Source organism: Heterocephalus glaber, unplaced genomic scaffold (assembly GCF_053883595.1).
Source record: "Heterocephalus glaber isolate CG9 unplaced genomic scaffold, H.glaber_assembly_v1.0 deba00001532, whole genome shotgun sequence".
In the NCBI taxonomy this organism is placed as follows: domain Eukaryota; kingdom Metazoa; phylum Chordata; class Mammalia; order Rodentia; family Bathyergidae; genus Heterocephalus; species Heterocephalus glaber.
In genome coordinates, this window is record NW_028258330.1 from 32,429,392 (window position 1) to 32,441,581 (window position 12,190).

At 38.3% G+C, this 12,190-nt stretch overlaps 1 long non-coding RNA gene across 1 annotated transcript in view; it reads right to left on the reverse strand.

Moving 5' to 3' along the window:
• Window positions 1-5,663: 5,663 nt before the first annotated feature.
• Window positions 5,664-12,190, reverse strand: part of LOC147824744 (uncharacterized) — a 32,382-nt gene continuing 25,855 nt past the window's right edge. Inside the window, exons 2-3 of the long non-coding RNA XR_015442043.1 lie at window positions 11,227-11,368; window positions 5,664-6,190 (exon numbers count right to left, since the gene is read on the reverse strand). This is a non-coding gene — a long non-coding RNA (uncharacterized LOC147824744). The remainder of the gene's footprint in view (window positions 6,191-11,226; window positions 11,369-12,190) is intronic.

Genomic DNA, 12,190 nt, shown 5'->3' on the forward strand with positions numbered 1-12,190 from the left:
AAGCAACAATTATACCAGAGAGGAGAGATGGGGCCTTGCAAGGATGTTTTTGAATTTTCACATGGTTAAATTTGAATGGCTGGGAAATGATTCTTCAAGTAAGCTTGAATCATAAAATTATATTACTACTAGCAGAAGGCAGAAAGAAGAGTAGGTTAATGTTGTAATTGTAGACTGGGAATTTATAATGTACAATAAATTTCTTAAGTATATCAATTAAACAAAAACACTCACTCAAATAGAAGGCCCAAAATAAATTTATCTAGTTTTATTTCTCTGGGCTTAAAATTTTTATTCCACTTTTTCAGCTGGTCCCTGTGACTGTGTTTTTAACTGTTAGAAATGAATTCACTTGTTTAAACTCAAATGAATTTTTAGAGGCAGTTAAAGCAAAACTTTAATAGGTTTGATTATTCTGAAAACCTACATAAACAGTTGTCATGGAAACCTCAAAAAGAGTAAAAAATTGTGCTCAAACAAAGCAGTTCTTGGCACCTTTGTAAAAATACTAATGAAGACTTATTTTTTTATCCTGATTAATTTGTCCTAGTAATGTACCATTTACTGGCTTGACATTTGCTGTTTTACACTTTGTTTTTGCAAAACAGACCCAACTGGCATATAGTACTGTAATTTAGAGCTCCTTTTAGGGCCTTATCTCTGGGGTGACATCTGTATTTATTCTGTGATGGTTTGATTTTTACTGTTTTATGTGTACAAGATTCAAGGTGATATATATATATATGTATATATATATATACATATATATATATATACATATATATACATATGAGAGAGAGAGAGAGAGAGAGAGAGAGAGAGAGAGAGAGAGAGAGAGAGAGAGAGAGAGAGAGAGAAGCAGAGAGATTCTGGAGCAAAGAAACATTGAGCATAAGCAACCCCTGTCACTTCACATTTCCCTGAATGTAATTATCAAGATCACAAAGAATTTGGAACTCAAATCTGCCAAATTCAGGCCATTGGCTGGATAAAATACAAGTTATTTTGGCTGAATATCCCTTTTAAATCAAATAAATGTTGAAAGAATTTTTAGAAGGCAACCTAAAGGAGTATCTAGCATAATTTAAGAAATTTGGACACCCATAGTGACTGATAAGAGATTGTGCAGGCATCCCTAGCTTTGTGATGGTTTGTCCCCAAAAAAGGACTAGGATCCCAGAGATTCTCTTGTAGACATGGCCTGGCCAGGTCAGAGAATTTTTTTTTCTCAGAGTTTGGGCAGGTGACCATGCTCCAATTACTGCAGAAGTCCACCACAGAACCTAGCCCTGTGGGGACACCCAGAGGTGCAGAATGAAGCTACAGTTCCCAGGTGCACCTGGGGGAACTTTGGGGTGAATCTTAGCAGGGCTAGGTTAGATAATGAAGTTCCCAGTATTGAGCAGAGGGTTAGGATGAAATGGAACATGACCTCCTGATCTCATAAGGAAGAGGAGAAGAATTAGAAAAAGAAGAGGAGCAGGTAGATCACAAAAGGAAGAGGTGAGGGATATTGGGGTTATCCCTTTGACCTGTGACACACATTGGGCACCAAATTTTAGGACAAAAAGGAAAAGAAGTAGGGATACATACTCAACAGGACAAACTTATTTTATAACAAACTTGTGAGGGACTGCTCTGGCAATAGAGACTTGACCAGCCATTCTCCTATGGTCTATAAGGACCTTGTAGGGTCATGAGCATAAAATGATGGGGACTGTGGAAAGGGAAAGTCACAATGGGACTTTCAGGGGGTAAGAATTCAGTACAAAGAAGTTGTACTAAGGACAACACTTGAGGACATACAAGGAGTTGTGTGTTGTTTGTCAAGAGTAGGGTGAACAACGATTGAGAGTTATAGGGTGTAGCTGTGTTTACTAGGCCTTATCAGGCCATGAATTTACATCTGTAGCAGATGTACAAGGATAGCAGGGGTAAGGGATTTAAAGTGGTCTCTGCTCAGACTAGGATGGTAGTGGATGAATTTCTTCAATCAGGCCACAAGATATATGTTGCATATTCTCAGGCCTAGACTTTAGGTATTTCCTGTGGTTTTGTTATTTTAATTTCTGCTCTTCTCAGAGCAGTGGAAGTAGGACTGACCCTGGATGTTTCTTAAACTCAAAGGGCTGGAGGGGAGTGGTCTTTCAAACACAGTTGTGCTACCTGTACTACTATACACTTGAGATTTTATATTCAGTCATTGAATTTGTGATTTTTCCCATGGACATTCAGAATGATACTGATTTAATATAGTGGGCATGAAGAGTTTTTGCTTTTTAATGTCTTCATTTATTTCCATAATTAATTGAATGACTCTTAGGGTAAGGGAACTGGACTGTTACACCCAGTGAGAGAGAACCAACCAGAGACAGAACCAACCAGAGACAGATATTAAATCCACACAGGAGTTTATTTCTGGCCAGGACCCGAGTGGAGCATCGGACTTGAGCTTCCACTGGGGGGAGATTAACATATTTTATACACCTTTGAGGCCAGCAGTTTCTAGACCCCCCCTATGGGATAGAACTAGTAAAGCAAGCAAAAGTTACAGAAGCGGAATGTCCTGCTGTTAGAACATTTGTAAAAAAACAGTTGATTAATTGTTGTTTCTAAGAGACTCTAAGGGGAGGAGGTTTCTAAGCTTCCTCCTTTTGAGTTCATCTAAAGGGCAGGCAGGTGGGTCTTTCAGCAGCAACAGGGAGTCTGTCTTCTTAACTAAGGTCCTTCATGAACCACTGGGAGTTTGTATATATAAAAAGAAAGCTGAATTCTAACTTGTAAAAGGCAAAACAATACTTAACTAGTCAGTAACTTCCACTCAATCAATAACTAGAAATTTGAAACTGAAGTGGTCCCAACAAGCCTATGTCTCCCCTTTAATTCTATCAGATGTTTTCTGTGCTTGCTTCCACATGTGCCTATGCAGGCTCCTCCTTTCCCCTCAGGGGAACCTCAGCAGCTTGCTCTCAGGATCTGCTTCATGCAGGAGTTGCTGCCCACCAAATAGACTCTAAAATATTAACAGCTCTCAATTTATTCTTAACAGCTCCTTTAACTTCCCTAGCAGTTTCATTCTACATTCTCTCCTTCATCCAACTTTTCTCCAGACTGGAATTTAAAATGTAAGAGTTAGGAAGGAATAAGAACTCATTAAGAGTTACAAAAGTCTGTGAGTTTGCTATAGTGTATACATCAGTGGGTGGAATAAGCAGACAGGAAATTTTAAAATTTATTGATCTCCTGTGATCCTAGAAAAATTTTTCAGTGCTTTTGTTCACACACATCAATTTTTTATTTCACTTCTAATAAACAATATCACAAATTAATTAATCTCTAATGGTCTGACCGAAGAGTTCTTACTAATTAGGACCCAAGCAAAATGACATCTCTGGAGGATTCAGTGACATGGGCTTCCTAAAGAATGGCCACACTTATAAATAACTCAGAAGTAGAACTGCTGATATGGTCCTTGATGATAGTAACTCTCCTTCAAGAGTGACTACTTGGTTTTAATGGCTAAAGAAAATGGCAAGGTCTTAAACATTGTAAAGATTCCTTAAATTTCATAAAAGCAACACTCATAGTGAGTAAATTCATGTGTTACCTCCTCTCAGGAATTTTGATGCTTTAATCCATGTTATTTTTTAAAATCAGGATAAATATTATTATTAAGATTATTGAATAAAAATTTCTTGTCTTACTACAAGATTATTAGCATAGCTACTTCTGCACCATATGACAAATGTGATAGGTCTCCCACCACCTCAGCAGCTATTATGTATATAGTAGCTGCCCTCTTCCTATGGTGCCTTGCCCCTTCCCCTGTGTGATGTCATGCCAAGATGGCTGCTCCCATCAAAGAACAAACCCTTCTTCCCAGTATGCCCCTGTTCCCACCTAGAGAGTAATCTAATACTCGCTCACCTCCTACCACCTAGTGACATCACCGGCTCCTCCATTCCCTAGTCACTACCTCAGTCAACCCCGCCTCAGCCCCTACAAACCCCACCCCAGTCTCTATAAAAGACTCTCCCTGCCCCAGCCATATTGCTTTTGTCTCTCCTTTGTTCAGAGACAGCCCGGCAGATCTATTCCCCTAATAAAGGCTTGTTGTGGCCTGGTCTGGTCTTGGTCTTCGGCCCTTTTACCTGACAAAATGTATTCTCTGAGTACACTGAATGTTCTGAAACTTTATTTGTTTTAACTGATTAGTATTAATTTTTATAAATGCTATCTAAAAATGTGTCATATACAAATTGGGGGAAAACAAAACTATCATTTTTTCTGTGTGTACCAGGCTCATAGTTCTGGTAACTTGGAATAATGAAGTTGTGAACCAAAGGAAGTTAGGAGAGTTTTCATTGGGAATAAGAAAAGGGAGAACAGCTCATAGATTTGCAGAAAGCGTCCTGAATGGGTTGCTACTGAAGCCCTTCAATCTAGTTACTACTGATAGGTAAGCAGGGCATAGGAATTGCTTAATTTTTAGTGGACACTTATCACAGGTAGCTTGAAGAAGTTAAAAAAAAAAATTACCAATTGGAGCTCAGGCTCTCTGACCCAGTTCTTTTACATATTGTTTACAGGAGACTGGGATCTTAGAAAGAAACTAGTTGTTTTACATTATAACTTCCTTTGAGCTCAACAGCTCAGTAGGGTTGGGCTGCACCTCTCTTTAGGAGGAAGTGGCTGCATTGCACTTTGCCTAAGGAAAGGAAGGGAAGGGAAGGAAAGGAAAGGAAGGGAAGGAAAGGAAAGGAAAGAAAAGGGAAGAGAATGGAAGCAAAGAGAAGGGAAGGTAGTTCTTTTTCCAAAGTCCTAGTTCACTATGCTTATTTAAATTTCCATTAGTACTGCTGACTACCCAAGTCTATCTCTTCCTTTCTTCTACCTGTCTTATTTTTAAGCTACCTAATTAAATTGTTTTCTACATACTGATGCAAAACTATCTTAGAAAGAGAGTAAGCTCAGATAACATGTCTGAAACATTGTTCAGTTGTATTGTAAAAGATAACACCAAAATCTGCATGTAGGAAGAGATTTTCCATGAAATGTAATGACAACAAAGTGCCATAATTGAAAATTCTCTTGGAAATGATGGCTCTAACATTTGAAATGTCCTGTGCAGTTATATCCTTCTAAACTATCCCAAAATGATCCACTAACTCTGGAAATTCTTGAGCAGCATAGAAGTTAATCAGAGAAGTCAGAAATCATTGGCATCCCCTGGAGAATAAGAAGGAGTAGCATCCATGAAATATTGGACCCTGTCAGTGACTGCAAGGCTCTCTGAAACACATGAAAGATGAGACTACCTCATACTGAAATAAATATAAAATGCCATTGGATGTTTTCAGCCAGTGTTTGAAGAGACATTTTGAAGAAATGATTTAAATGTGGCTTAATAAATGAAAGATCCTAGAATCTTGTTATTCACTGAAAATCTTTAAATCACTAGAACTTTGAGACTATGACTGTTGATACTAATATGTTTCACCAGAGTTCAGAAGTAAACTTACACAAGAAACATGGCTATTTGCAATAGCTTAGTGGAGTTATTGTAAGTAGGCAGTCAGAGAAGTCTGTGATATGGTCCCATGGAAAAATTAAGCAAGTAGACAATCATCCTGTAAGCTTATAAATGTAAAACAAATAAAATATTGTACCCAGGTTAAGAACTAATTCAAGCAACTAAGCCAACTTAAAGATGCAAAGGTAAATTCAAGAACAAAGTATTAAACACTGGGATGAGAATAGAGAGATAAGGACTCATATCTCTAGGAAGAAGACTCTTATCCAGAATGTTGTGTCACAGTCCTTCCCATCTCCAGACCTGCAGACATGCAAGATAACCAGTTCTCTTCTTGAACTCATCCCCTATGAAGCAACCCAAAGTATGACTGGACTTCTTTCCCTGCTGGGTATCCAAGAGCTTTTCTCTTCCTATTAATTGTAATAAGCACTCTCTTACATTCCTCCTTTTGTCCTTCAATTTTGAGAGACATAGATCTCTGGTTTATACTAATTTAACTATCATGATCTGTTTCACCTTCTTTTATTGAAATGCTTGTTTTGCCATTTCTTTTCTCCTGAGTTCCAACTTAGAAGCTGTATATTTATGTCAACAGATGTATCTTCTTTTGGTCCACAGCATGGTCTTATACTTTAGTTTGTGACCCCAAGGAGACTGAAAAATATAATAGAATGGACAACAGCACCATAATCAGAGAATTCCTTCTGATGGACATCTTAAGTTCTAGAGCATTCCAAGTATTGCAAGGTTTATTTTTCTTAGTGATTTATCTAGGATCTCTAGGTGGAAATCTTATGACTATTGCAGTCATAATGACAAACCAATATCTTTACTCACAGTGCACTTTTTTATAGGTAATTGTTTCCTCACAGACCTATGCAGTATCTCACTGTTCCCAAATCAATTATTAATTCCTTTACAGGTAGCAACTCCATTTCACTCAAAGAATGTACTGCTCAAGTTTTCCTGCATATTTTATTTGCATTTACAGAACTTACTCTCCTGGTGGTCATGTCCTATGACTGCTATGTGGCCTTTTACCACACTCTGCACTATGGGCTCATCCTCACCCCAAGTCTGAAAAATACAGGTAGTGGGGGGCTCCTGGGCCAGTGGCCTTGTCTATTCTGCTATCCACACAGCAACCATGTTCAGGCTTCCCTTCACAAAGTCCAATGTGATCCATCAATATTACTGTGAAGTATCACAAATTCTGAGGATTTGATCTTCAGATTCCAGTTTTCTGAATGTGTGGTGCTTGGATTAAGTGTTTGTGTCATCACCATATGTTTTGTCTTTTTGCTTATGACTTATGTTAATATATTTTCAACATTGCTTAAGGTTCATTTGATAGAAGCCCATCACAAAGCCATGTCCACCTTTATCCCACAGTTGGCAATTCTTCTATTTTTAATTTCTAAGTTGGTTGCTTCCCTAGACCCCATTGCAAGTAAAGGATCTCTAAAAAGTCTTCTAACAGCTATGTTCTATACAATTGTTCCCCCATTCACAAATGCCATCAATTTACAGTCTGTGAAACACAGAGATTAATTCTGCTTTAGGAGACCTGTTCAAACAATGTTTTCAATTTGTGGGTAAGGAATTTCTTGGAAAAAAATGATTGATGGTAAGATAATTTGCTATCATTTTAAGTTTTATTGGATATGAGTTTTAAATTTGAATGGACTCCTGTAAGTTATTTGCTGTTTGTGGTCCATATATTTATTGTCTACCTATGTGAGTGTGAGCTACAGATCTTACTGTCTTTACTTTTATAAAACTATAGTGGTGTAATTCATACCTGCTCCTTGAAAATGCAAGACTGGCCCCTATTCCCAAAATGTTTTGGAAAATGTTTGAATGCTGTAAGTTAAACACAAAGAAAGGCATCATAAGAAGGCTGTGCCTTATATATCAGAATCTTGCCAAGTACCTGTACAACTGAGAGAACTTCAAGATTCTGGGTGCTACTGAGCTGGAAGAGAATTTTCAGTTGATTAGAAGGGAAAAGACTACTGGTTACATTGCTCTCTTTGTACCCATTCTCATCCCAAGGCTGGGCAAAGTAATGCAATGATGAGTGCTGGGAGGGAACTGAGGAATAGAGGGTACCTTGAGAGTGAAACACTGAGACTCTTGCCACATTCCCCAAACCGTTTTCACTTAGGTCCTTGGGCCAGTGAAGATGGCTCACTCAGTGGAATGGAGGACTATGAAATGACTGTGTTCCTAGGACACAGCTGATGTTCTGGTTCTCCCAAGTACTAGAAGCAATGACAGAGGCCCTGATGAGGTGCAAACCTTTCAACATGACTAAGGAAATTGAATCTGTAGCCACAGAGTACAGTGAGGAGCCCAGTACTCGTGTTGCGTTTACTGGATATTTCCATGTTTCTGCTGCTGTGTGATCCTGATTCCTATTGCTATGGGTGGGATCTTGGAGGAAACCTAAAGGACCATGTGCTTCAGGTTCAATACCTACAGTCTGCAGTGGTATTGGCTCTAGTTATGGCATGTGTTGTACTTACTGATACATTTTAAAATTCATGTTAATATTTCTGAATGTTTTCTTTTAATAAATGTCCTGAAATGAGCTATTTAAATAATGAGAATAAAATCTATGGAAGATTCTTTTCTCAGAATTGTTTTTGATAATTTAATCTCCAAATTAATTTTTATTTTAGGATTAATGTAACCACAAATTTCTTTCATATTTTTAAGCTATTTGTATTTTAAACTTATTTTATTGGAAATGTTCCTTTCAGATATCACAAATGACATGTTTACTCTTTAAGATTGTGTATACTCACCCAGACATATTTAAACCATACAAATATATAATGATAATTGTAAGACCGAGAGCCTTACCAAATGCTCCGAGGAGCTGACTATAGTGAAGCACACCCAGGGATCCCAGCGGTGTCTCCAGAATGTAAGGCCAAGGGCCTTACCAAATGCTCCAAGGAGCTGAAGTGGAGCACACCCAGGAATCCCAGCGGTGCCTTCAGAATGTAAGACCAGGAGCCTTACCAAATGCTCCAAGGAGCTGGCTACAGGGAAGACCACCCGGGAAGGAACACACCAGCCAAGTTGGGAAACAGACCTTTATTAGTCTGGCCAGACGGCACTCTCAAAGCAAAATAGCTTAGAGAGGCAACTGGCTCAGAATCCAAGGCTGTTTTTATAGGGGGTTGAGGGGGAAGTTAACATATCAAAGAAAAGGGGACAAAGGTTAGTGGTCAACTGTCACATATTGATGGTTAGCAGACATCTGCAGCTTGTTCTAACAATTGTGGTGCCTGGAATATCAGTTCTGGATAAACAAAGAGTTGAGTAGTTCACTCTGGGACCCTAGGTCGGTTACAGATCCCTATCTAGCATCTCTAGACTAACAAACATCTCCATCCATTTAACTCACATTTTAATCACAATGGGGCTGGAGAAAAAGGGGCAAAGTTTATGTAGTCCCACAATAATGTATGTGTATTGTATACATATGTATATTTACACTAAGACACAAGCTCATTTCATTTTGCAATTTATTTTCATGATAGGAAAATATGGATGCAATTAGTTTATCTCTTTGAACATACTGACCTGTAGTGTTAAGATGGTCTAGCCTCCTTATACATCATGGTATATATGGAGTAATTTTAAAAACACTTAACTTACTTTTTTTTTTAAATAGGAAGATATTTATTTTATTTTTAATTTTTATTTTCCATTAAGTTTATTGGTACATTTTAGGTATACAATACAGTTACATTCATCATTGGGATCTTGTACCGTTATATGATGTATATTTGTTCTTATTTTTTCCCAATTCACCTGCCCTCCCTTCACCCCCTCCACCCTTCCCTATTTACAAAGACTTTGTTTCCATTTTTTGCTTTTCTTGTATTTTTTCTTTTCCCTTCTTTCCTTTCCCCTACCCCTCCAACTTCCCATACTCTTTTAGACATTTTCTTTAAAATAGGAAGATATTTATTAAAAGGAAAGCTCCTGAGGGGCAGGAGGGGTCCCAAGTGGGGCCAAAGACCCTACTTTACAGAGAAGTTTTATAGGGTGAAACCAAAGTGGGTACAACATAGGCCACAGCTATGAACTTCCAATAAGGTTACAAGTATAATCACTTAGGTAATGGTGGTCCAATTGGGAAGCAAGTAACATAGCAAGTGTACAAATATTTTTAGTAAGGGTGGGGGTCAGGGATATTTCCTGGAGAGGCTGGGTTAAGACCTTACCCCCCCCCCCAGGTGATTGATACCTATTTAGAATATCAATCATTGCTATTTATCCCCAGGGAAAACACAAGGGTGTGTGGTTTCTCTCCTTTTACAATTCTGACCTTCACTGAATGTGCCTTGGGACACAATTGTCCTCCATGCCAAAGGCCTAGCCCTGTATAACTGGCTGTAATATTATAACTAACTTAGCTGTCTACAATATGAAGAGCCCCCAGTAACCTTCCAGCAAATCCCCTTGGCTTAGGTGGGTGTGTCCCTTTCTGTGTGTACAGCCAGGATATCTAATTAATGTGGTGCTGTGGTTTATTTCACCTTTGTCCTGGCCTTCTCAAGGACTTAGCCCTGTCTTACTGACTATAATATTTCTACTTAGCTCATCTATCTATAATATTCCACCCCCTGAACAAGTATCACAAATTGCCATTGTGGGGGAAAAGGACAATGACCCCTGGAGCTACTTTAGGATGAAGGGGCACATAGTTGTGGTTGGCAGTCAGGGGTACCCTTCAGAAGGTCTATCTAAAGGCCCTCAATAGGCATCACACATTTCCATCATGGGTAGGTGTATAGCTTTAAGTCTGGAGGAGACAAGGCCAGAAAGACAGTTAAGTATACATGGGCCAAACAATAAGATCAACAGAAATATTATGAGTATAGCCAACAGATATTTCCATGAGGAAGAGCTAGTAATAGCCTTTTACATGGAGGATAAGGAGAAGTCCCAGAAAACTGCAGAATCCAACATGGAAGTAATTTAGTAGTTAAGAGTTGTTTACAAAGTCAATCTGGTGGATCCCAGTGAAAGAATTCTAGCACTTCTGTCTTTGGATACATTTGTATGACTGGAGTATGGCAGCCTTTAGGCAAGGATAAACAAAACTTTTAAGAAATTAGAGCATGTACAATCTAATCATAAGCACACTAAAATGGAAGGGCAGTTTGGGAAGAAAGTCACACTTAGAAATTGAAATAGTGATTGTAACCTGCTGGCTCTTATAGATTCTACCACAGTTTTTTCTAATGATCCATAAATGTGGTCAGCTACTGGGGTAGCTAGAAACTGCCAGAAGGAGTCACTGACTGGAGCCCCTTTCTATATCTACCTTTATTACTATGGCATGATTTTATACCTCTTTTGGTTTTTCTTTTCTGCTGGGTGTTTAAGACCAAGTTAAAGTGAGACCTGTGTCAATTAATATGAACCTCTTGCTGTCTATCAAGGTCAGTTAAATCTCCTCAGACATTACTTTGGAACCATGCATAGAGCCTTTCATCTCCTCTGTCAGTGTTAGCCATCAGGATGGGTCATGGACTTGCTTGACCATGTTGCTTTAAGTGAAAGCATGGGAGACTTTTCCCTCTTTGTGACCCTCCTTTGGCACATGGTACATTTGCCCTCAGGTGCCCAGGAATCTCCCTCTTCAGGAGGTTGGAGTGACTTACTAATGATACAGGATCCTGTAGGAAAGGTTCCTTTGTGTCCTGGACTTCTGTTGACCTTGAGGAGCCAGAGGTAAAATATTGGCTGTCCTCATAGTCCAATTACCTTTCTAGTTTTGGTCTCCAAACTTTAGTTGTTGAACACCTAGAAGAGAAGATCAGTGACATAAGTACTTCAGCAGGAGCAGTGAACCTATTATATTAGTTAAAACATCAAGCACTTTTGAAGTATAAAGCACAGTTAGAGGGCTGTTATTTTACCAACCATGGTTTTAGTCATTGAATCCCTGTAGAATGTTAACAAGCAATAGTTATATATTATAGAGAAACTTCAGATCAAGAGTTATACAGAGTATTTTAGCATGACAATCATGATGACATTTTCTTTGTAACACTTACATGTCCATCTTAGTATGGAATAGTCTTTTAGTCAAACACCTCCATCTGATCACAAGACATTAAATGACATAAAGAAAACTCTTATTTGTTATCCTTTAGTAGGATGACATCTAAAAAGAACATACATATTGGCCTATAAAAGACCTTAGGAGTTCATAATGTCTAGTATCTAATTTTAGTGTGTGAAGTTGTTTCAACTGTTTGGTGACTGAACATCCCTAAGTGTGGTGACACATATAACACACATCATATAAGTTTTTAAGAAGACTATTATTTGACTGGTTATCTCATTTTGGCTTGACATGTACCTCTTATCACAAGTAGCTGGAGTGTAAGGGGAGGGCAGATACCAGAGTAAAAAAAATCATTACCATAACCAATATCTTAGAAGACCTGTACACAAAGAAGGCATGGGTGTATACCATTAAATAACAATGTATATCAGTTACATGAAACCCTTTGTCCCTTATTTTGTTTTGTACCAAGAAAATTTTAAATAAAACCCTGTTTCCCCACAGAAAACTTAGACCATTACCAATGTATACATGTCACAATAATATGTTTAGCA